General features: G+C 37.4%; 1 pseudogene; it reads left to right on the top strand.

Annotated features, from left to right (window-relative positions):
* Positions 1-2,708: 2,708 nt before the first annotated feature.
* Positions 2,709-2,851, top strand: LOC130019571 (uncharacterized; annotated as a pseudogene).
* Positions 2,852-26,207: the final 23,356 nt, after the last annotated feature.

The raw sequence follows: 26,207 nt of genomic DNA, 5'->3' as shown, positions 1-26,207 counted from the left end.
ATGACAATCGGTGTTCTCTAGTCTATAGCTCCATCTCTCTGTTATGTCCCCATATAATATTCTCTTTGCATCTGTCTGATTTCTCTTTGCATCACTTTCATGACTATCCTTATGGTGGCATTAGGGATAATCCAAAATAATCTTATCTCAACCTCTTCAATTAACTATACCTATAAAGAACCCCCCCCCGTCTCAATTGAGTTTTAATTTATAACTTTCAGGGATCAGAACGCATTGTGTCAAAGTGAAAATTATTTTATCACCGTATCACTGTCATCCCATTGTTCATTGATTTCCTCGAGCAGGCAACAGTAATGTCTCCATTTGTCCTAGCCCTGAGATTTTAGCAAGTGCAACATTGGAGGCTCTTTCAGGGTGAGGGGAATGAGACCCATCACTGTTACTGGGTTTTGGCATATTGAATATGCCACAGGGAGCTTGCCAGACTCTGCCGTGGGGGCAGGATACTCTCAGTAGCCTGCCGGGTTCTCTGAGAGTGAGAACTAGACAATAAGAGGTCACTAAGACAATAAGACTGCATTTGCGGCCACACGCTTCCAGGAGCTTGGTTTTATAGTCTCTGGGTGTTGGTCATTGATGAGATTACATGGCAGAGCTGCAGGCAGTTGGTGGGTGTAACACCAAGTTACTGGAAGATGGGGACTCTGGGTGTAGGAGGCCCAGTCGCAATCCAAGCTGGCTAGGAGATCTCAGCCCCAGGTCCTGCAGACCTGGGTTAATCTGCCAGTTCATTCATGCATGAGGCTCGTCCAAGCATGTGGAGAGTGATCTTAAGCATGGCTGAAGACCTCCAAAACCCAGCCACAGGCATGCTTAAGAAAATTATTTTATATTAGGTAAAATATTTTTGTCACTCACATGAGGAGAACTACAAATACATGTATTTGTATTATCATTATTAATCTATATTTATTTTCTTGGAAAACAAACATAAGTTACTACTCTGTCCCTTTCTTTCCACATATTCCTATTGCCTTCCGAGTCTTTATTGTTTCTTACTCCCCCTTCATTCTCTGAGTCAAAGAATGAGTTCTCTATCTACATCACCAACCTTCACCATCCTTATCCAGCTCTCACCTGGAGAGCATGCCGATAGTTATTTCAATGTTATTCACACCTCAAGGAGCTTAGGCATTGGACTAAGCTTACATCGGACTATACTTATAGGGAACTGTTTCAGTAAACTGTAAGTAGTGCTGCTTTAGATTCAGTATAAGGCACCCTGTTGCGAGTTCTGCACTCTGGAAACACCTGCTCTGCCCTCTCTATTGCTGTACCCCTTTCTGTGAGGTAGAATCTCATGATTCAAGGAGAAATGCTCACTTAAAACTGTTGCCTAACACTTTCCATTCTAGACAACATTATGGAGACTTGCAATTGTGAAAGTTCCTGCCCAAAGATCCACCATATCTTCACCTAAAGATAAACTACACAGCCAGCACACACTCCTATCCCTGAGAGATGCCTAAGCTCCTTGAGGTGTGATAAAATTGAAATAACTATTGGCAGGCACTCCAGGTGAGAGCTGGATAAGGAAGGTGAAGGTTGATGATGTATATAAAGAACTCATTCTTTGACCCAAGGTCTTACAAAGTGTCAGATAGGAATTTGAATATGAGGATGGGCATGAAGTAAAACCTAGATATGACTTGCCCTTTAACTTCTTCATGATATAGCAAGAGAGAGATATGAGAATACTAGAAAATTAGAAATAGCAAAAAAAGGTTCTTTTAATCTAATTCCTCATAAATGTTAAAATTCTAATAAATGTGATGGGGATATAAATATTTGATTTAATGTGCATTTATATATCATTTCATATAGTAATATTAATCACGATCACGATCACGACCACCCTGTTGTTCGTCGATTGCCTCGAGCAGGTGCCAGTAACGTCTTCTTCGTCCTAGCCCTGAGATTTTTTTTTTTTTTAAAGTGCCATATTCAAGGCTTTTTCAGGGTTAGGAGAATGAGACCCATCATTGTTACTGGTATTTGGCATATTGGATATACCACGGGGAGTTTGCCAGACTCTGCCGTGTGGGCATGTTACATTTGGTAGCCTGCCAGTTTGACCAAATTAGGAATGAGATGATAAGATGGCGCGGCCGTGAATGCTGAGTGTGATGATCTCTGGATCCTGGCCGTTGTTGGAGTTACACGGCAGTTGGTGGGTGTAACTGTCTAGTTACTGGCAGGTCCAGTCCCAAACTGTGCAGGCTTGGAGATCTCAGCCCCGGGTCCCACACACCTGGGTTCCTCTGTCAGTTCTTTTATGCGTGAGGCTCATCCAAGTGTGTGGAGAGTGCTCCCAGCATAGCATTGGCTGGGCCTCGATGATCTTCAGCTGTTGGGCCCTGGTGGAGACAGTCAGGCATAGGGTAGGAGACTCTGTCTTGTTCTCTCCCAGGAGCTGAGTGTGATGATCTCTGGATCCTGGCCGTTGTTGGAGTTACACGGCAGTTGGTGGGTGTAACTGTCTAGTTACTGGCAAGTCCAGTCCCAAACTGTGCAGGCTTGGAGATCTCAGCCCCGGGTCCCACACACCTGGGTTCCTCTGTCAGTTCTTTTATGCGTGGGGCTCATCCAAGTGTGTGGAGAGTGCTCCCAGCATGGCCTTGGCTGGGCCTCGGTGATCTTCAGCTGTTGGGCCCTGGTGGAGACAGTCAGGCATAGGGTAGGAAACTCTGTCTTCTCGGCCTTTTGGCTAAGATCAAGTGTAGTAATATTAATATGTCAATTATTTTTGACACATTAAGTTTGAACTTATAATGAATGTTTATGCTTTTTTGACTCAATATTTCACTTCCTAGAATTGAGTCCTTCAAAATAATTTGCAATACAGAAAAGATTTTATATACAGATTTTTATCCCACAATGAGTTTTAAGAAGGTAAAAAGTCAAATAATCTTAATGCCCAGTAATTACTAATTTAGCCATAGCCTAATTTAGCCATAGCTCAATTAGTTTTGCCATATTTAAATTAACATAATGGAGCTTATAAGAATAATATTTACAAATTGTTCTAATAACATAAAATTCTTATACAGTTACATAAAAAGATAAATAAGATACAATTAAAATAATAAACTGGCCTCACCCATATAAAGAATCACTATAAAAGTGATTTCAAGGATATAATAAAACTGTTAATTACCCACAGAAGTATGATGCTGAATTATTTTTATTACATTTGACAATTTAATTAACACATTGTATTCAGTATCATAAATTACTTTTCCAGCTAGATTTTTTTTAAATAACACTAAAAAAATGAAACACTGAAACTCAAAGTAAACTGAACACATGTGTTTAATTGACAACTGTAGAAAGGGCTGGAGCGATAGCACCGCGGTAGGGAGTTTGCCTTGCACACAGCCAATATGACTGACCCGACTTCAATTTCTTTGCCCCTCTCGGAGAGCCCGGCAAGCTACCGAGAGTATCTCGCCCGCACGGCAGAGCCTGGCAAGCTACCTGGGACGTATTCAATATGCCAAACACAGTAACAACAAGTCTCACGATGGTGATGTCACTGGGCCTGCTCGAGCAAATCGAGAATTATTTTTCTAAGGGTATAAATTTGCCACACACACACACACACACACACACACGAATAAAAAAGACAAAACAATTTTGGAATTTAGAAATCTGGTTGGTAAGAAGCAGTATACGATGTAAAGCTGAGAAGAGTGATCTGTACCAGTAGCAGGTGAAAGTCAGGCTGATCCACGAAATGCTGAAGAATTAGAGGCATTCTATTATTTCAAAGTGAAATACAGATGGACTATTAGAACAAGAGAAAAAATTGACAATCTGTACATAATATATCTAGGGCATCAGGAACTAATTCAAAGAGTATGCCTGGCATGTCCAAACCCTGGGCTTAACCTCCAGTACCACGTGACCCCCGGAAATGCCATGGGCTATGGCCCTCATAAACTCCAATCACAGCTGAAAGATCAGTCCTGATGACCTATAGAACAGTACCACTGTCTCAAGAACTGAATCAGTCCAGTGGCCCACACAGTCAGGCAGAGTGTCACTGGGAATGCTTGCAAGGTTTCCAGAGTAACTCAGAGGTTTCTCCTCTGAAGAAATACTTCTTAGGACCAGGGAATATTACAGAAAGTGGATGTATGCCAAGCATGTGCCTGGCCTGTGTTCATTCAGCAGCACCACATGACTTCCAAAGTATCAGAAAATAGCCCTGGATCCCACCCTCTCTGCCCACTCCTCATTCACCACCCAGAACTGCCAGGGTGGACATAATGGTCCCCAACATTACAGGTCTAAACAACACCATATCTTCGGAAGCTCAAACTGAACTGCTGGTCCACTGGCCTGATATCACTGTAAGTAGTCCCTGGGCTCCCTGAGTAATGGAGAGCAGCCATCAGCAGAAAGAAAGAAAGAAAGAAAGAAAGAAAGAAAGAAAGAAAGAAAGAAAGAAAGAAAGAAAGAGGAAGGGAGAGGGAGGGAGGGAGGGAGCGAGGGAGAGAGGGAGGGAGGGACAAAAAAACTCAAACAGCTTAGTTATCTGTGCATACCAAGACCACAAATACCAACAACATTGTACCAACCAACAAGATTGCTTTAACTATAATACTTAAAAAGAATAGAATCTCATTAACTCCCTTCCAACAGACCACAGGGATTTTCTCTCTAAAGTAGTAAATTGGGGAGAATCTAAGTTCAGTTCCTTAATCAGAATAAAGGAGCTGAATGTTACATTAAAAATATAGGTATCCACACCATGGGAATCCCACTTGGCTATTAGGAATCATGAAGTCTTGCCTTTAGTTACCTGAATGGATATAGGAATGGGTCATACTAAACAAAAGAATTTGGAAGGAGAAAAATAAACACCAGATGATCTCACTCCTATGTGGTATATGAAGAAACAAATCAAGGGGACAATGTCCATTGAAAAGCCCTTCCACTGATGACACTCTAAGGTTCCCAAGGTGGGGAAGAAGTGGCCTGAAAGGGTCCAGTAAACTCTTACGGCCAAACATTGGCACTTTTTGGATATTGTTTAGCAACACTGCACTCTGTAAGACATAAACATATTGTTGAAAATACCTCAATAAAAATAAATTTTGAAACAAGAAAAGATAGCTACAATGAAAATATGAATCTATTGATATTTTACATAAAAGGTGAGATCCCTGTCCGCATCCTACAGAACACTGGTAGAAAGGTTTATACTTACAAATAAGAAACTGACACTCCTGCACCCCAACTCGGCACACCATTCTCCCTAAGAAAGAATTCACATGTACTGACAAATGAAAGGAAACTTTTATAAAGAAAGAAATGTAGTTATTCACCAACTTTTTATTGCCTCTTTCTTAAAAAATAAAGAAGTGTGAGCTAAAAATCCTAAAATTATTTAAGAAAGTATCCAACATAAAAGAGAAGATAAGAGAGCTCAAACATGAAGCAAAAATGTACTGCGTAAAGTATAATTGAGACCCACAAAGAGATGATTTTATTTCATTTTATTTAATCTATAAAATAAAAGCACAAATCTGTAAATCTAAGAACACTGATGAATAAAAGAAACCTCTGTAGTTTAAAAATAGTATGAGAGCAAAATTAAAATATATGAAAGGAAGGACGGGTACAAAGTCAGTCACTGATGAATGAGTAGAACTTATCTGCAGATCGAACTTTGAGTTTGCAGTATTTCTCTCCTTACTTCCCATCAATTCCTGCCCTCAATATACTCTCATAATTGGTGGCTGCAGTTGAAAGAATTTATCTGGGGCACTTTAAGCTCATCAAAGCACTTTAATTTCATGAGAAAGGAAACTTTATTGCTAGATTCGCAATTTATTTGGAAATAGAAAACTAGGTTTCTCTTGTTCCCTAACCTACCCCTCATTTTTAAATGCATCCTGTGTAATAATTTTATAATACCAATTGCCCATTGGAGTTTCACTTTCTTTATCCAGACAGCCCACACAAAATTGACTCTCTTCTTATGGATTTTAGAAATAGTAACTTGAATTACAAAGTACTGACATGCTCGTAGAGGCAACCCATAATGCCAGCAGTAAGTTTCCTGACATCATCCGGCTCTCTGCACAGATGTGGTCCCACCCTGTAAAATTTTGTACTCAGATCTACAGTCTATCTGAGATCATTAATTACCCACTCCTTCGGCAATTTTGTGCTGCACTTGTAGACTGACAACTCAAGCCAATCTCCTTTTAGATGGATGTTAGCATCTTTCACGGTATGCAAAGCCTAGATTTAATCATTCAATTCTGATGTACTTTCTGCACCAAATTGTAAAGCTTAATTACAGACAGTATGACAGTTCTAGGACTATGACAACACTGTTGAAAGGTGTTATTCTCACATCCTGGGTCACTCTGGAAAGTTGACAACTTGGTTTTAAAAAGCTTTGAGAGTTTTGCCTTTGGCTTATTTTTCAGATATAATCTGCAGTTGTAGAAAGACCAAATGTACAATGATCAAATATGTGTTCAATTTCATTAAGAAGCATGACAGAAAATAAAAGTCCATAAAAACAGATGTGCTTTATAATAAAGGGCAGTGTGTTTTTCTTTGAGAAAGTTTAACACCTAAATTTTTAAAAGCAAATGTGTTAGTAGAGTGATTTTCAATTAATTGTTATAGACTAAGGCCAGCATGCAATAAATAAATAAGTAAATGGATAAATAAATAAATAAATAAATAAAGTCTTCACCTTTTCAAAAGTCTTCAGTTATATAAAAATTAACAGGTACTGTTATGGAAGGTTATTAACACCACTAATATGTCTAATAAATTAGAACTGGTTTTAAAATAATGGGAGCTAGAGCTAGTACTTGTAGTACTTGGTTGTGTGCTTGTGTTAGATGGAGCTGAACCGCATTCAATCCCTGACACCCTTTGCCTCCCAGGGCCTTGAAGGGAGTGAACCCTAAATATAATTATGTATGGTCCAAAGGCCAAAAAGAAAAAAATTAGTTTGTTTCAAAATAAAATCTTGGGATGGACTGAAATCACACCCCATACCTTACAATCTATGAGCTGTATTTATTATAGCATCATTTAACTTTAGCAAATTATATGTAGCATTTAATAGTGACACATTGCTTAATGTTACCTAATGATGATTTCAGTCCATTACAAACAACCAACACTAGAACTATCGCAGCGGACTGTATCATATAACCTGCATGTGTGACCACCTAAGCTTGTATAACATTTGCACAATGGCAAAATCAGCTAACAATGAATTTCTCAGAACATATTCTTCCATTAAGCAATGCATATACCTAATAGAGTTCCCAAAATAATTTTGTATATATTTTCTCATTTGATCCAATTACGTCTCTGGCGAGTCTGCAGAGAAACTCATACCTTCAATTTATATGTAGTGAAAATGCCTTGTTACGAGACTAAGTTTGTTCAAATAATTAATTCTTCTTTGTGTACACCAACGTTTTTAACAATACTTTAAAACTACATGTTCAATAAAATTGTGAGCAAAAATTATAAACCTTAAAAAAACCTTCTAGGAAAGAAGAGATAATACAGTGGGCAGGGTACTTGCCTTGCGTGTGTCTAACCTAGGTTCGATCCAACACCTGAGTCCTGTCAGGAGTGATCCCTGAATGCAGTCAGGATTAAGCCCAAGGCATTGTCAGGTGTGACTCATAAAAAAAAAGCAAAAAAAATAAAACTATATTTTAAAGTTGTACCTGAGGGATTTCACAGAACAATTTTTGCAAGAATACACATATAGAGAAATTATGATATAGCTAGGGTATTGCTTCCAAGATTTCCGGAAGAGACAGAGAGAGGTTGTTTGACTCACGTCCTCAAACTAAGTCATCCTCTGGATGAAATGGCAATTTCGCTTGCTTTTTCAATTCCCTTACTCAAAATCAAAAATAGATAAGATTAAAACTTTAGTTTAGTTAAGTTAACTTCAGGTTGCTTTGTGAATGGCCAACCACAGTTCAGCCTGAAGGACCAAAAGCTATCAATGAAATAGTTCTACTATTTTTAACTCTATGTTAAAGCTCAAAGAATGCCAAGATCATGACTGTAGTAGCAAAGTAAGTAACATTTAATACTAGCAAAGTATCTATTATATTGGTTGCTTTGTGTACATAGTTTGGTTAGAAGTTCCACACTGTTGGGTATTCACCCACCACCATCATCTTCTGCTCTCCGGGTATATAGTTCCCTGAGCTCTGCCAGGACTGATTCCTGAGCACAGAGCCAGGAGCCCCGAACAACGCTGAGTTGTCCTCCCAAAAATCAAAACCCAAAAGGACTAAAGGGCATGCTACTGATATTAATTTAAAAATAACAAAATGAAAATTCAATATGGTACAATCCATTAAAATATTTCCATGAGTATGGTTTTAATGTCAATTTTATTCTTAATTTTACTGATAATATATATTCATTTGACCACTTCAAGATGAAAATATAGTTTCTAACAATTTGCTGAAATTTGGACTCTGGATTGATATAATAACAGTGATTTTTTTATGTTGGAAAATGAGATTTAGCAAATAGCTCGAAAACCAAGTTTAAGGCCAAAGATGCACAAAAGAAACACAAACAAAATATTTACAAAACCTCTGTGGGAATTTCCTATTTTCTTCACTGCAAAAGATAAAAGTTTGGCCTGGTTTGATTCCTGATTCCCTGCAAGCCTTTCTACAATGCAAATGTCATGTTGAAAAATTTTGGCAATTGCTTTTGGGAAAGGTAAGTTGCCCAGATCACTGGAAAATGTTTTGACATTTCTGTGACCCTTCCTTTCTGTTTTCACAAAAGCACTTCCAATTAAGTCCTGAACTCTCCACTTATTTACTACACTGACCCTCAAAATGAAGGCTGAGGAATGCTGAATGCTACTTTTGCTATGGGAATAGGGCTGGATATTTTGCAAAAGGGAACAGAACTCTAAGCCACCTTCTAAAAAGATGGGAACTGATGAAAATAGCTTTTTTTTTTTCAGGAGGTTTATCATCATTTCCCCGCAGCACTTTATTTTTCTTCCCTCTTGGCTGGGGCCCAACACAGATGCTCACTTCATCTGGCAGTACATAGGGAGTAGTCTAACGAGGGAAGGTCTGCTCTTGAGTTTCTTACTAATTTGTCACGCTATATTGAATAAGCTTTCATCCTTTAAAGCCTCTCTTCTTAAATGTTTAGTGAAGGCTTTGTACCAGTTGACTTCTGAGGCTCCTTCCAGCACCATTCTTCTACATTTTATGTATTTGTAGCCAGCAATAAAAGAAAAAGGTAGAGCTTCTGTTTTGATATGATTCCCCCAATGCAGTACCATTTCCAGTGGAAACCAAAGTGTTGAAATACAGCCACCAAAGTAAGCTGAGACCAGCTGATTTCCCAGTTACTACTCTACATCCTTCAAGTCCAGAAATAAGACAAAAGAACACAGAACCATCAGTCGGCAGGGGACTCTGGCAAGCTAGATTGCTTTTTAGGTTTCTTGGAAGAATAATGCAAAAAGCAGTACTCTCTTTGCTCTCTAATCTTTGCAGGTAGTAGAAAGAATTCAAGCTCACTGGAAGAAAAATGGGGACATAGTAATATACCTTGGAATCCCTCAGGATGCCAGGCAGTACCCTCTTCCTAACTGTCTTGTCTTTGCTTCTGTATATGTGGCTTCTCCCATACCCCAGTACTTTTTCCTCTCTGCTCATTTCTTCCTCTTCCTCCTCCTCCTCCTTCTCTTACTCCTCTTCCTCCTCCTCTCTTTCTCCCTCTCTCTTACTCTTACAATTTACTTTTTATACTTCCTCTCCTGGAGCAATAGCACAGTGGGTAGGGCGTTTGCCTTGCATGCAGCCAACCCAGGTTCGATTCCTCCGTCCTCCTCAGAGAGCCCGGTAAGCTACCGAGAGTATCTTGCCCACACGGTAGAGCCTGGCAAGACCCCCGTGTCATATTCTATATGCCAAAAACAGTAACAACAAGTCTCATAATAGAGAGGTTACCAGTGCCCGTTGGAGCAAATCTGTGAACAACTGAAGGACAGCGCTACAGTGCTACTTCCTCTCCACATAAGGACTCTCCACTGCACTATAGATGTTACTCTGCCCGTAACTAGAGAAGAACTGGTCTGCTTTGAGTCAGCTGCCTACACCATGAAGAACTGTAGCACAAACAGAAAATGGCAGTCAGGCTTTTAAGGATATGCAAATTGACAGCAGTTCAAAAATTTAACTATGACTTTTAATCTTGTTGAGCTCTCTCAGATATAAAGCAAATGCCAATCACTGAGGTCAATTTATCCAATTGAAACTAACTATGGGAAAGTTCAGCCTCTCATTTTTCACAATGAATCTACTAAATTTTTTTTTACTAAACTATTGTGGTTGATGGCGTTCCTTTAAGCTGTACTGTCTAATTAAGCATATTCCCAGGCAAAATGAGAGGTTTTTAGCTGTCTTTAAAAATCTTACTTGATTTAGTTGCTGTTCAGTCCATATAATGCAGAACACTGAACTTCAGAGACTATTTCTTATGGGATTATTTCTTGAAATAAGTTGTTCTAATCAATATGAAACATTGTTTTCTTGAGTTTTCCAATAAATAGACAATATTTATAACTTGAATTGTGCGGACTAGTGTTCTCAGTTGATGCCAGTATACTGAGGTTTTCTATAGGAATTGCAAAAAGGAAAAAAGAAATGGACAAATATGTGAACACTCTTCTCCTTAGCATGGAAGAAATAATTGCTGGTTTCTAAGAGATTTATACAGCTTTCCAATCTTATCTACCAAAACATATCAATTTATTTCTATATGCTCATTTATTCACTCAGCAAGCAGTCATTTGTGGTCTACTTTTCAAAAAACAATTGCTTGATTCTTTCTTCTACAAAAAATCATATGTTCATTTGTTACCAAGAGAAGAATATTCTTCATCGTGCTCATTTAAGAGTCACTTAAGGTTATTTAGGAGAGACTGGCAATGTTGCTCAGTGGCAGACACATGCTTTGCCTTTCATTTATGAGGCCCTCTGTTTGATCCCTACTACCACAAAAACAGTCTTAAACACTCACTACTTATAAACTTCAACAGTTTTACAGTTTTTTATTCCTGTACAATAGATTATATGCCATAAAATCATTACCCAAACTATAAAAATAAATCATAAAGTAAATATTTCCTATAATCATATTCTATCATCTGTTAAGTTTATATATTTATTTCTATATGGTGATGAAATTCTATATAAATATCATTTACATAATATGAATGCATATAAGACACAAGAAAAATATTTACTAATGTAATCCTGAAGTGAATATTATTCTTATACTGGGTATTATACTTATAATCTACCTTAATATTCTGCAAATATCTTTCAAATGACCTACTAATTATACTCATTTTGCTTTTCTATTCAAACCATAGTCCTTTTAAGCCTCATTTGTTTATCTTTTTTCACTTGAGTCAGAATTTCAACAGAAAAAGCTCTAGAAATAAAATAGCTCAAAGAGTATACATAATAAGCATTTTAGACAATTGTTTTGCGGAAAACTTTTACCAAGTTGTCACCTCAGCTAGAAATCACAGCAATTCTTTATGCCCTAATCAGAACTGGGTAAAATAAATAAATCATTTCCATTTGTAAAAGATTATTTCAATGTTTTAATTTCCATTTTTTGGCAACATGCATTTATGTATATTTTGTTTTTATTTATATTTTGCAGTGTTGGGTTCTTATGTGGTCTTTAAAATATTTCTTTTAGGGCTAACAATTTAAGGACCATTGTTCAATTTCTACCGAATCTATTTTTTTGTGTTGGTTTTAGTGTGCACTACAGTTAAGCCTTTGCCATGCATACATCTATTGTTTTTTGTATCACATCATTTTTCAATTGTTTTTCAGATTTATGATTTAGTAGTGACTCATAAAATTAAAGACTTTACATAATCAAGAATATCCATTTCCTCCTTTGTTTTCTATGATCTAGCTTGTTTCAGCTTTCTATGATGCTATAACAAGCAACCACAAATTTGTGACGGGAAACAACTGAAATTACAGCCTGCAGTCCTGGAGTATTACAATCAAGGTGTCAAAAGTATGACTGAATACCTAAAGACACTGGAAGAATCCATTTCTTGTCATTTTCTGGTATCCAAAGACTGCCTGCTTACCTTGACTCTTTATACTCTCTTAATAGATCTAAAACTCTAGCAATAGGACATTTCCAAGTCAATCTCTCTCTCTCTCTCTCTCTCTCTCTCTCTCTCTCTCTCTTTCTCTGTGTGTGTACGTGTGTCTGTCTCTGTCTCTCTGTCTCTGTCTCTCTCTGTCTTTCTCTCTTCTCTCTCTCTCTCTCTCTCTCTCTCTCTCTCTCTCACACACACACACACACACACACACACACACACACACACCTGTTTCCTTTATCTTCCCTCCCTTTCTGATTCTACTCTGTTTGTCGTCTCTATACAGGTACTTATAAACTCCCTTTTGATAACATCTTAACAAGCTTCAAGACACAGAACACCTTTTAGGGGTCATTATTCTAACATAAATTTTTATTCAATAACATACATATATTACCCATATTACCTTTTAATATAGGTATAAACATCTACCCATATTATTCCTTATTGTTATTTTTATATCATTCAAAAAATCTTGACTCTATTTCAGAATATTATACAATTTAAGTACTCTCAGGAAGAATAAACAGCTAAGTAAATTTGCCTGTTACATTTCTAGTACAATTTCTTTCCCTGTTTCTTCTATTTAACCCAAAATCTTGCTAAATTCTTATACATTAGACAGAGAAAGAGTGGTAAGAGGAAGAAAGGCACTTTTTACACCAATTCTACATAGTATTTCCTTTGGTTCACAATTCAGCTCACCAATTTGGTGTTCAGGTAACAGGACCTTATGTTTTGGTCTACAGTTCACTGCAATCAGGACTTAGCCATCTCATATTAATTGCTCTTTAAATTGTTCAAACCCCCGGAGCCGGAGGTTCTTCATCCTCTTAGCTATTTCTTCGACACTCTTGAAGGCGTTCTAAGCCACTCTCTTTCTCCTGGTTCTAGTTTAGTTTACTATACTTAGTACTATGTATAAAAATTTCTCTGCAAAATCCAAACCAATCATAACACATCCCGGTATAAATCTCATCAAAATGCTAAATGCTCACAAGAAGTAAAAAAAAAAAATCTGTGGTGAATTCTACATATTGTGCAGTTTGGACAGTGAGGATATCACCAAGTTCCCTTCTGCCAGCTCCTCAATTTTAGGTACTCTGAGAAATTTGCTGTTTAGTTTATTCCTGACGCCTTCTTTTACCTTCAATTATTGTATACCTCTAACTACAATACCCAGATTTTACAGGACAAATGTTCCCATTTTCTAAGATCCAATTCAAACATTTCTACCACTGTGAAGTCTGCTCTGATCAGTCCTTAGATCCACCAAGTCGTATTTTATAGATGAGTCTTATTATCTTATTAGTACCTTTACTATTAGATTTAGACAAGAAACAAAATAAACCATCACTTGGTCACTTGACATCTCATTATTTATCGATTTGCTCGAGTGGGTGCCAGTAATGTCTCCATTCATCCCTGTCACATGCTAGTGTAGCCCAATGGCATCTGCTCGTCCTAGGAACATGAAGAGCCTCAAACCGATCATTCAGGGTCTTGACGAAGAATTCTGACCATCTTGTAGGGGGCGTCCACACAATCTTTTGACGTCCCGTGGAATCCAGTCGGTAATGGCTCTAGTCCAGCAGTCATCTCCAAATTTCATTACATGTTCAGCCCATCTGATTTTCGAAGCCTTGGCAAATGAGACAGCATCCCTGATTCTTGAGCGTTGATGGAGGTCAGAACTCCGGTTTCTTTCTCTCATTTGAGTGAAACATGATACTCCAAGCATAGCTCTTTCAATTCCTCTTTGGGATACCCAAAAAGCGTTCTCATCCTGTTTTCATAGGGCCCAGGTCTCTGAGGCGTATGTTAATACAGGAAGAACAGTGGAATCGAAGAGATGTGCCCGGAGCCGGAGGTTCTTCGTCCTCTTAGCTATTTCTTCGACGCCCTTGAAGGCGTTCCAAGCCACTCTCTTCCTCCTGCACAACTCAGGTGCCAGGTCATTTGTCATGTTGTTTCTATACCTAGGTACACATAACTGTTGCATTTGGAGATGGTCATTCCATTGAAAGCAAATGGGACGTCAGGAATGAGACCGTTTCTCATAAACATTGTCTTCCTGAGATTCAGCTAAAGTCCAACCTTTCCACACTCATGGTAGAAGACAGCCAGCATTTGTGCCCCTTGGCTAATGTTTGGTGTTATTAGAATGATGTCATCGGCAAAGCAGAGGTGTTGTGGTTGCCGACCGTATCTTCACTCCCATTCTTTCCCATTCCAGTCATCACATGACATTCTCGAGGGTGGCACTGAAGTGTTTCAGTGAAATAGTATCACCCTTCCAAACCCCTCTCTTTACATGGATGATCACTTCTTTGTAGACTGGTGGTATCCTGATAGTGAATCCGTAATACAGCTCATGGAGGATCCTGATGTATTGAGTTTGAATGTCCTGATTGGCTAGGGCTTCGATTACCGCTTCTGTCTCAACAGAATCAAAGGCCTTCTTTAAATCAATGAACATTAGACAGAGCAGCATCTTGAACTCCCAAGAAACTGCAAAGAGCTTGGTTATCGTGTGGATATGGTCAATGGTGCTGAATCCTTTGTGGAACTTGGTGTGCTCGCATGGTTGTCCTTCATCTAGTGTTCTCCCAATCCTATTCAGGATGACTCGAGTTAATAGCTTGTAGATGACAGACAATAGGCAGATAGGGCAATAGTTGCCAATGTCATGGAAATGAACAGCACCTGGCCCAGACAACGTCAGACCTGAACACCTGAAGAACCTGCCATCAGTACTCATCAATACACTGTCTCAGCTCTTCTCACAATACCTGTCTGAATGGAAGGTTCCATCCCAATGGAAAACCAGCAGGACTGTACTACTGTACAAGAAGCAAGACATCCAAGAGAAACCACACCAATAGTTATTTTGAGTAGCTCTTATACCCTATAAAACTTAATTAGCATCCTGATAATAACAGTACTCATCAATACACTGTCTCAGCTCTTCACACAATACCTGTCTGAATGCAAAGTTCCATCCCAATGGAAAACCAGCAGGACTGCACTACTGTACAAGAAGCAAGACATCCAAGAGAAACCACACCAATAATTATTTTGAGTAGCTCTTATACCCTATAAAACTTAATTAGCATCCTGATAGTAAGTCAAAGTAAACACTATTATAGAAGCACAAGTTTCTTACCACACAAACCATTTTCCTTTTTTCTTTTTTATTGAATCACAATGCGATACAGTTACAAAGCTTTCATGTTTGAGTTTCAGTCATACAATGATCAAACATCCATCCCTCTGCCAGTGCATGTTTTCCACCACCAATGTCCACTGCTGCCTTATGGTACACTACCCCTTCTTCTATGGCATATAATTTCCCCCATATTTTCTCTCTACTTTTCAGCATTATGGTTTTTAATACAGGTACTGAGAGGTTATCAAGTTTGGTTCTTCCTCTACTTTCAGCACACGTCTCTCATCCCAAATGATCCTTCCAAAAATCATTGACTTAGTGATCCCTTCTTTATCCCAGCTACCTTCACCCATAGCTCATGAGGCAGATTTTCAATCTGGTCCATGTGTCTACTGTCCTTGGGTGTCAGTCTCATATTATGTTATTTTATATTCCACAAATGAGCTGTCATTCTATGTCTGTCACTCTCTTTCTGACTCATTACACTTAGCATGACTCTCTCCATACCTATCCACTTAAAAGCAAATTTCATGACTTTATCTTTCCTAACAACTGCATAGTATCCCATTGCATAGATGTACCTTGGTTGCTTTAACCAATCATCTGTTCTCGGGAACGTGGGTTGTTTCAGATTCTGACTATTCTGAATATACAGGTGCAGATGTCATTTCTACTCTGCTTTTTTAGAAAACCTGGGATATATTCCCAGAAGTGGTATTGCTGGGTCATATGGATGCTCAATTTCCAGTTTTTTGAGAAATGCCCATATAGTTTTCCAAAAAGGTGGACTGGTTGGCATTCCCACAAACAATGAGAGTCCCTTTCTCCCCGTATCTTTGCCAGCACTGGTTGCTCTTGTTCTTTTTGATGCATACCAGTCTCTGTGATGTGAGGTGGTATCTCATTGTTGGCACAAACCATTTTGCAAGATTAGGTACTTATTACCTCCCTCTTCCACTAAAATTAGCTTCTAAATTCATTCATATCTCTCCTGAATTTTGACATGAAATATATCCACTCTACCTATCAAAATAAACCAGTAATAAAGAGTCTTATCAGAAAGATAAAGTATTTATAAAGTTGTTGGAATGCTGGGGCAGAATGCCAAGGATGCTGTGGAATTTGGAGACTCCATAAATCTCCCTCATAAGAAACAGGATTACTCTTCCTTTAACCCAACTGCTACTACCCCCACTGCTGCCTTATAATTCCCACAGTGCTGGTGATAGATTGATTTAAGCAGCTGCAACTACCTCACATTCAGAACACTGGACTTTGCTTACCAGAAGAATGTTCAAAAGATGGTACTCCCCTCTCCTCAGATTTCCAAGTCTCATGCAAATGCATCTTTTTTGATGGAAATTATTCACAGGGAACATTCATTTGTAAGAGCTAGACTTTTGATTTCTAATATTTTTTTTTCAATACAAAATAGGGTCTAGGAGATGATGGCAATGATTTGAACAAACTGACAATGCCTAATTGCCCCTCTTAAAAAGAAGCTATAGAAATACCACTGGTGTTTGCATAGCCTTTTGAGTACTTAGAATACTTCTTGCAACTGTTTAGTGTTTGTCTCCCCTTGAAAGATCCTAAGGTCCTTGAGGATGGGGACTCAGTCAGTTCATCTCTATCTTATAGTGCCTCGAGAATAGTCAGCAACTGATGCATGAAACAATGAATTAATAAATGTGCAAGGGAGCCAGGCAATCTGGAATAGATATCTCTTCTCACCCCACTACCCATCCCATGCCCCATTTACTTTTTAAATGCATGCACAAAGCAAGGGAAGAAATCAGCCTATTTCAAGAGCATGAATTTTAGAATTTAATTGATCTGCATTCAAGTCTAGCTGTAGAGTATGACCTTGAGAAAAAAAAATTTCCTGATTCTGTTTCCCTACTTCTTCTTTATGAGGTCTTATGAAAAATAGTGAATGAGGTAATGCATGAAAAGCACAAATGCCAGGCATGGACTCGTTTTTGCCCCTTGCCTCCCCTGAATGCCAGGCTTTCTGTGTTTCTTAGTCTATTTTCTTGCTGCAGTAGGGAGGGAAAGATCTCAGAAACACTTTAATATCAAAGACACTACATTGAATATTGATTTAAACTTTTATCTACCAAAACTGATCATCTTAATTATTTTGTTCCCTTATACTCTTTTATCTGAATATTTCAAAGGAGTTTATAAGCAAGAATTATGATACAGAATAACTACAATAGATGAGGCTTAGGGAGTGAGTGCTTTATCAATTTTCTTGTGATCCACATAAAACCAGTAGCTTACCAGGGGTTTTGCTGTGCTTTTTCCCCTCTTCCTTCTGTTGGTATAAAAGCCGATTATCTAGAAAGGCCTATTTTAAAGGACTGCTTCTGTCCAGTGATCTGGCTGAAAATTATATGTTGTCTTTATTTGTGGAGAAATTTGGGCCATATCTGGAGGTGTTCAGGAGCTACTTCTGGTAGTGTTACAGGATTGAACCAAGTTTGGTAACATGAAAAGTAAGTGCTTTAATCCCAGTACTAACTCTCCAGCCTTCCAAATGACATGCTTAATATTAGAAAAGGTTAAAAATACGAAGATCGTTGAAATATCAGGTTACTTGTTCTGTTTCAAGGCTGGTATAATTTGGGATCATCCTGAATTTTGTTGTGTGGCTTATTTTCCCTCAGATCCCAGAAGCCCTTCTGTAGTGCATGCCCATGGCATGGGTTTGGGAAAGAGAGTGTAATAGATCCAGGTTCTCTTTCACATCCTCCCTTTAATCGGCTTTACAGGTTTTTTAAATTGCTGTTGCTGTTGTAGTTTTGTTTTGTTTTTTGCTATATCCAATGGCGTTTAGGGCCTCCTCCTGGCTCTGCTCTCGGGGTTCACTTCTGACGTGGCTCAGGGAACCAGATGGGGTTCTAGGCATCAAATCCAGGTTGGCCTCAGACAAGGCAAGTTCTCTGCCTACTGTGTTATCACTCCAACCCCTTTACAGGTTAAGTAAGTCAAAACATCTGAGTTTTCAATGCGTCATTTCTAATTTGATGGGATGGGAAATTACTATTTCAACTCCAAAAGTTCTGAAGGCTTTTACATATAACTCATAGGTGTTTTCACTGTGCAACAGTGACACATGGAAGTCAAAAATAGTCATTTTACCTTCTTATCTAAGTAGAAGTGACAACTGGCAGTAGAAAAGGGCAAATCACTATTTATCCTGGCCAGAGCTAGGGAAAGAAGCAGAGTGGCCGGGAATTAAAAGTGGCATTCCAGGGGCAAAGAAACACCCTTCTCTGGGGAGGAAGCTGAGCCAGCTGCTCAGGGTCTAAGTGCATAGAAGTTCAGAGAGTATGCTCATTCCTAGCCTGGCAGTCATATAGTTGAGCTGAGCTGTTAATGTCTCTGTTTAGTCATGCAATCTGTGGTCCTTTTCAATAAAATGTCAAATAACTTAAATGACGTTTTAATTCAGAATCTTCTGGAGATGATTTAGTCCCCATCTATCTGTACACCTATACTATTAAGGTAGTCAAGAAACTTTTAAAAGCAACTTAAAGAAGATAAAAGTAGTGATACTGGGGCCAGAGACATGGCTCAGTGTTAAAGAGTATGCAAACATATAGAGGACCTGGGTTGGATCTCCAGAACTGAAATAATAATAATAATAATAATAATAATAATAATAATAAGCATGATAACACTACAAAGGGAGATCCTTTTGAAATGGGTGATTCAACTCCAGTTTTCCTTTATGGCCTTTTCTCTTTGTGAATGGCAAAAATTAAGAGAAAAAGAGAGGGTAAAGAGAAAGATGATGACTTGCACAGTCATCTTGTAACCGAGTTAATTTAAGTAATTTGATTTATAGCCGATGACTTTGTACCTGATCAAAGTCCATCAAGTAAAAATCCTATTCACATGTTTTATAAATCATATCCGGCTATTCCTAGACTCAATACCATTCTAAAGTATGTTCAGGCTGGGTCTAATTTGATCATTGTTCATTGGGTTTGATTTTGCTCTAGGAAGCACTAGACTGGGTTATGAGATGGTCACTGGTTCTGTTTCCTTCTTTGTTCTTTTGGTCAGCTGTTCTTCTACAAGAACTTCTTCACTTGAAATATGTCCATAGAGTTTCTGGCTATGTAGAATACTCTCTCTAGGAAATGAGGTATTCTCTTTTTCATACTTGTTCTAGTAATAATAATCCTGAATATCCCTCAAGACTCGCTTTTAGGACATTTATTTCACTTGTATGGTCTATAGGTCAGTTGAGACTTTGCCTCTCTTACTTTCACGTGTCTCCTAATTTTATAATTTGACTGGATGAAATGGTAGCACTTGATAATTAGTCTGTTTTCATGTCAGACAGCAAAAAAGCTGTATTAGACCACATAGTTTATATCTGTATGTTTATATGTATGCAGATGTTTCAAACAAAAAAATCTATATAGGCATAAATCATCTATTTGCACCCATTTTCTATTGGACAAATAAGTTATATGCCCCATCCTGAATAGCAGACAAAAATCTCTACTGCTAACATGTGAACAATATTTCTGGAAGCATAAAAGCACTGCGCCTATAGCAGATCAACTAGAGACAGAAGGAGTTAAAAGCATTCTTCAAAAGGTTTTATAGGATTAACAATAACTTACTAGTCATAAAAGAATAAAAAAAGCATTCTCAATAGAAAAATAAACTTAGCATGAAGTCATTAAATTAGATATTATATTCAGAAAACTGATAATCTTATAAGATTGTGTCACCTTCATTTTACAAAAGACTTTCTCTTGCCATTGAAACAAATAAATCTACAGTTCATGATTCAAATATATGTTCATGATTCAAAAATATTGTGAGTTAGATTTAGGTTTAGGATACGGTGTTCTTAACCTAGATTCCTCTAGATAACGAACCTTTATCAACTCTTTGAGATATAACATATGGCTAACGGGTCAAATGCCATGGAATTGCAAGGGTGACTACAGGTCAGTCAAAACTGGTTCTAAAAGTCCCCAAACACCATGAAATGGAACCGTTACATGAGTCACTATATAATAAACAAAAACCAGGCAGCTTCTGTCCTGGGTCAGATGAAGTAAGTACCCCAAACTCTTTCTCTCCCACTGAGGGTAGCTATAAAATATGGACACAATGTCAGGAACAGCTACTTAAAGATTTGGGAAAATAACAGGCAGTAGAAAAGCACATCCAAAAAATAATCCAACAGATTCTCAAACTACTGGTGAGTTTGCCATTTTTTTTCATTCGGGCCTTGCCAGTTAGGACTTCAGCAATTCACAGGAGAGGAATCATTAAAGGGGAGAGAGAAAGAGGTTAATTCAGCCTCAAGGAATGAAGTCCACGAGAAGAACATGACAAGGAACCGCCTGCAATTCACTGGAAGAGAAAACTTCCCAGATTGAAAGGGCTATGATCCCAAAAGAATGGGAAAAATATATTGATTTTTTTCTTCCCTTTTACCCACCAGTACACCCTATATATAGACAAGGTCATAGGAATGCATAACAGTTTGTTACAAATAAATTGATGCCCAAACAAGTTAAAATCAAAATGCTAAAAGCAAAACACAAAATAATATTTTTAAGTCTCCAGAAGAAAAATCAGATACTGTTTATATGAGAACAATGACTTGAATTATAATATATTTATCCTTACCAAACATAAAGGTCAGGAAAAGAATGAGACAATATTTTTGAAGTACTATAAGAAAAACTTTTTAAAAATTATTGAAATTGGACTGAGGCTCCAGATACAACCCTAGTCCCTTCCATGTCTTCCGTTGTTCATCGATTTGCTCGAACGCGCCCAGTAACGCCTCCATTGTGAGACTGATTTTCACTGTGTTTGGCATATCGAATATGCCATGGGTAGCTTGCCAGGCTTGCCAGGCTTTTCATGTCTTTTAGACATGAAAAGGAAATAAGGATATTTTCAAATGGAAAAAAATATAGTAAGAGAGTGTGCTGCCTGAAGAAGAGCTTTAAAGAAAGTGCTAAGACAGATCTTTATATAGAAAGAAAATTATACTCGAAAAAAAACTTGGAACTGGGAGAATGAAAGGTGAGCAGCATAAATGGTGAAGACCTCAGACTAAACAATAGGCTACTCTCTTGACTTTGTAAATATGTGCATGATCTGGGGACTGAAAAATCAAGCTGTGTTTAAGACTTCTGCCAAGCACATTAATGACCCCAAGGGTTTTTTTTTGAGTTTTACTTTTTTATTTTTTAATATTTTATTAGTGAATCACCGTGGCATACAGTCACAAACTTACAAACTTTCGTGCTTGTGTTTCAGTCATATAATGATAAAGCACCCATCCATCCACCAGTGCTCATTTTTCACCACAAATGGTCCCAGGATCCCTCCCACCATCTCCATCCTGTACCTCTCCACCGCACCCCACCTCTGTGGCAGCCGCATTCCCTTTTACTCTTTCTCTCCTTTAGGGTGTTGTAATTTGCAATAGAGTATTAATTGGCCATTATGTTCACTCTATAGTCTACTTTCAGCACACATCTCCCATCCCGAGCGGGCCCCCATAGCACCCTTTACTTGGAGCTCTCTTCTCTATCTGAACTGCCTTTCCCCCCAGAATGTGAGACTGGCTTCTAAATTGTGGAGTAATCCTCCTGGAATTTATCTCTACTATTCTTGGGTGTCAGTCTCCCATTCTGATACTTTATATTCCACAAATGAGTGCAATCCTTCTATGAATGACCCCAGTTTTATTCCCACAATCATATATGGTCCCACAAGCAACTCCAGCAGTAATACCTGAGTACAGAGCCAGGAGTGCAACCCAAAACACCACCCATGCAGCCCAAATTTCAGCTTCCAAATATGTATGATGTTGGGTGAAATGTAAAATAAAATACAATGTCTGATAGCATTTTCAATGCATGCCATTGTATTATTTAAGATAAATATTTCATAAAAAGAAAGTAAAGTTGTTAAGTTTTTTATATGTACTTGAAAATTGATTCTATGCTGACATTCAAAAGTATATGTCTGTAATAATTCTGAAAGCAATTCTGGGAAAATAACTCTACAAAGAAACAGAGTTGCTCTTCGGCACAGCTATAGCTCCAGAGGCAAAAGGACTTAATCCAGAGCTCGGCAGCTTGGGGCAGAAAAGTGAATGGACTATGTGTTAAACTACAGCGCCATGCCTCTCTGGGAGGGAAAGGGTGTTTTCCCCCTGGCAGCAAGGTGGCCGCTGACTCAGAGCTTATTGGAAAGCCAGGTATGAGCTGGCCGTGATGGACAACTGCAGTCTCATGGGAAGGGGGTTGGTACCGGCTCGTCCTTCATGCCCTACCAAGATCACAAGTTGCCCCTCATGAGCGGCTCTCTGGCATGGTCATAACACCTGAGCATAGAAACCAATCTCATAATTATCTGGCTCTTTGCAGAAATCCCTCCAGACTTACCTAGTAAAATATCAGAAATCCAAAATCACGTGGCCGCTATTGTGACCACGCAATATCGTATGGTTCTCAAAAGCAGCTATAGAAAACAAATTATTTCACAATGCCTTTTCAGCAATTCTGATTGTTGGGGGAAAATTCTAAACAATAATGGTGCATCTTTTGGTGAAATAATAAATGTAATCAAAGTAGAGAGAGAGTTAAGTAGAAATCGCCTGCCTCACAGGCATTGGAAGGGGTGGGAGGGGGTATATTGGGGTTCTTGGTGGTGAAAAATAAGTACTGGTGAAGGGAAAGGTGTTTGATCATTGTATGACCAAGACTTAATCTTGAAAGCTTTGTAACTTTTCCCACAGTGATTCAATAAACAACTTCATTGTTGCAACAGTGAATTCTATCAAACATTCAGTAAAGAAATTAGATCATTTCTGCATAGTACTTTTCAGATAACAGAAGACAACAGAAAACTTCCAAGTCATTTATAAAGCAAGTATTACTCTCATGCCAAAATCAAAGATCGAGTTATAAAGATAGTTACATATTAAACTACAGATGCAAAACTCCCCGAAAAAATATCAGAAAATAAAATCTGGTGGTATTTAAGCCTGACATCAAAAGAAATGCAATGATAGTTTAACATTTTAAGTATAAGTAACTTGATCTACTACATTTCATAACACTCTAAAGAAGAAAAGCCACATGATCATATCAGTTGATGCAGAGAAGACATTGGACAAAATTCAGTATACAATTCTGATTTAAAAGCAACCTAGAAACAGAAACCTAGAAACAGAAGAAAATTTCCTATGTCTAAACAAGGCCAACCACAGGAAACTCACAGCTAATATCAAACCAAATGCTAAATGCATTTCCTTTTAAGATAAAGAACAACACAGGAATATCATCTTGCAACGTATACTTAAAATTGTATTAAGGTCCTAAGGACAATAAGGCAAAACAAGAACTATAATGCAGGAACCAGAGTGACAGTGCAGCAGGCATGGTGTTTGCCTTCCATGCAGCATGTCTGGTTCAATACCGGCATCCCAAAGGATCCCCTGAGCCCACCAGGAGTGATCCCTGAGCTCAGAGCCAAAATTAAGCCCTGAGGACTGCTGGGTGTAGCTCCCAAAACAAAAACAAAAAGAACAATAATTCACTCACATTGGAAATAAAAATAATAAAATTCTACTCAGAAATCACGACTATTTGCATAGGAAATCCTAAGGATTTGGAAACAAATATCCTAGATAAGAGATCAGCATGAAGTTAGATACCTAGTTAGGTACAGTCAACATAGTAAAATAAATCATATTTATGTCAATATTAAACAATTAGAAACTGGATATTTAAAAAAGACATTTGTATATAAAAAGTTTAAGACACATCTATAATAAATCGTTCAAAAGTGAAATATTTAGATAAATCTAACCAAACATATACAGCTTTCACACATAGAACATCACAAAATGCTGCTAAAACTATGATCAGAGACCTTGATAAATGAAATTAGATGATGTTATTAGTGGATTTCAAGCACCATATTTTTGTCAGTTCTCCCACAAAAGGATCTGCATATATATTTCATTTTATATTGAAAATTTTAACAGGATTTTTTAACAATGAATAATTTTAAAATTCATGTAATAGGCAAAGTAACTAAAACATCTAGGGGACCAGAGATAGTACAGCAGGTAAGGTGTATGTCTTGTGTATGGCGGACTCAGATTTAATCCCCAGTCTCACATATGGTCCCATGAGCATTACCTGAGTGCAGAAAGTTCTGGGCTTTTCCAGGTCCTGAGCATTTCCAGCATTAACCCATAACACCCTCCCAAGATAAAATAATCTGAAGTAATTTTATAACTAAGAATAAAATTGCAGTATTGAAATTTTTAATTTGAGGAGTAAAAATGTCCTCAATTTTAAGTTTTAGTATAAAGCTTTAGAATTAAGATAGTAACATTTTAAGTCTTAGAACAAAGTTATAGAATCAAGGCAGAGTAATATTGTAAAGGGAATAGACATATATGTCAACAAAACAGAATAGAGAATGCAGAAATAGATTCACATAAATATGGCCAATTCGTTTTTGACATAGATGCAAAAGCTACACAACAGAGGAACTTAAGTTCTTCAAATAATGATAAAGAATGTGACATCCATATGGAAGAAAATTCACCTCAACCTAAATCTTACCCTTTTTGCACAAATTAACTCATAAAAGTATTTCACAATTAACTGTAAGCTAGAACTACAAATAATTCTGACAAAAATAGTAAAAGAAAGTTCATGTCATTTTCTGTATGAAAAGAAAAAAACAGACAAAATTTCTTAGATATCACTGAAAACATTGACAAATTGAACAAATCAAATTAAGAATGTTTTCTCTGAAAAAGATACTGGTAGGAAAAAGAATGGCCAGATACAGAACAGGAGAACATATTTGCAAAATAAAACCAAGATATTTTCTATGAATTTATAAATAACTCCCAAAATTCAACAAAAAGAAGATAAAATAAAATTTAATGTGCAAACCATTTGAATATTTTCCAAAGAAAGATATCAGAAGGCAATTAAGTATCTGAAAAAATATCATTCAACATAATTAGCCGTTAGGGAATTATAAGATAAAATTACAGTAAAATAGCTTAGCATATCTATTAGAATAGTCTAAACAAAAGTTATAGATGATATCAAAGGTTTAAAAGTATTCAGAGAGCACGTAGTTCTTACTCATTGCTTGTGGGAATATAAAACTGAATAAACACTCTGTAAAGCAATTTAGCAGTTTATTTCAAACTTACACATACATATACTATATGATTCGACATTCTCACTGTTATTTCCTTCAAAAAATGTTACGTCCACCCACACACAAACAAATTTATATAATGTATAACAGATATAAATGGCTCTGGCAATATTATTCATATTAACTAAAGATAGGGAAAAAATCTAGATATCTTTTACCTGGTAAGGAGATAAACTACTGTATTCACATAGTAGAATACTACTTAGCAATAAGAGATAAAGTTAATGATATAACTACAACATTTGTATGATTTCAAGTCACGATGCTGTATGAAAGAATCCATGTTAGTTACCTGCTATATGATATTTTTATGATATTGTCAACAAGACAAAGTTTTAGTGGCTTAGAATAGGTAAGTGGGAATACCTACAAACTAAAAACAAGGAGTTTGGGAGGATAGTAGAAATTCCTTTTTATTCTATAGTTGTGATAATGACATAAAAATCCTATGGTACTCCTGACTTTGCAGCTCCCCAACTGTAATCCTCCCCACCAAAAGTAAAATTTACAATATAATTTTATTGAAAATACTATTAAAATAAATGACTATCTTCGTCTATAGTTCTA

This window comes from Sorex fumeus, unplaced genomic scaffold (assembly GCF_029834395.1).
Source record: "Sorex fumeus unplaced genomic scaffold, SorFum_2.1 ptg000008l, whole genome shotgun sequence".
Taxonomy (NCBI): Eukaryota; Metazoa; Chordata; class Mammalia; order Eulipotyphla; family Soricidae; genus Sorex; species Sorex fumeus.
Note: the sequence above shows the minus strand (reverse complement) of the source record. Positions and strands in the feature narration are given on the sequence as shown.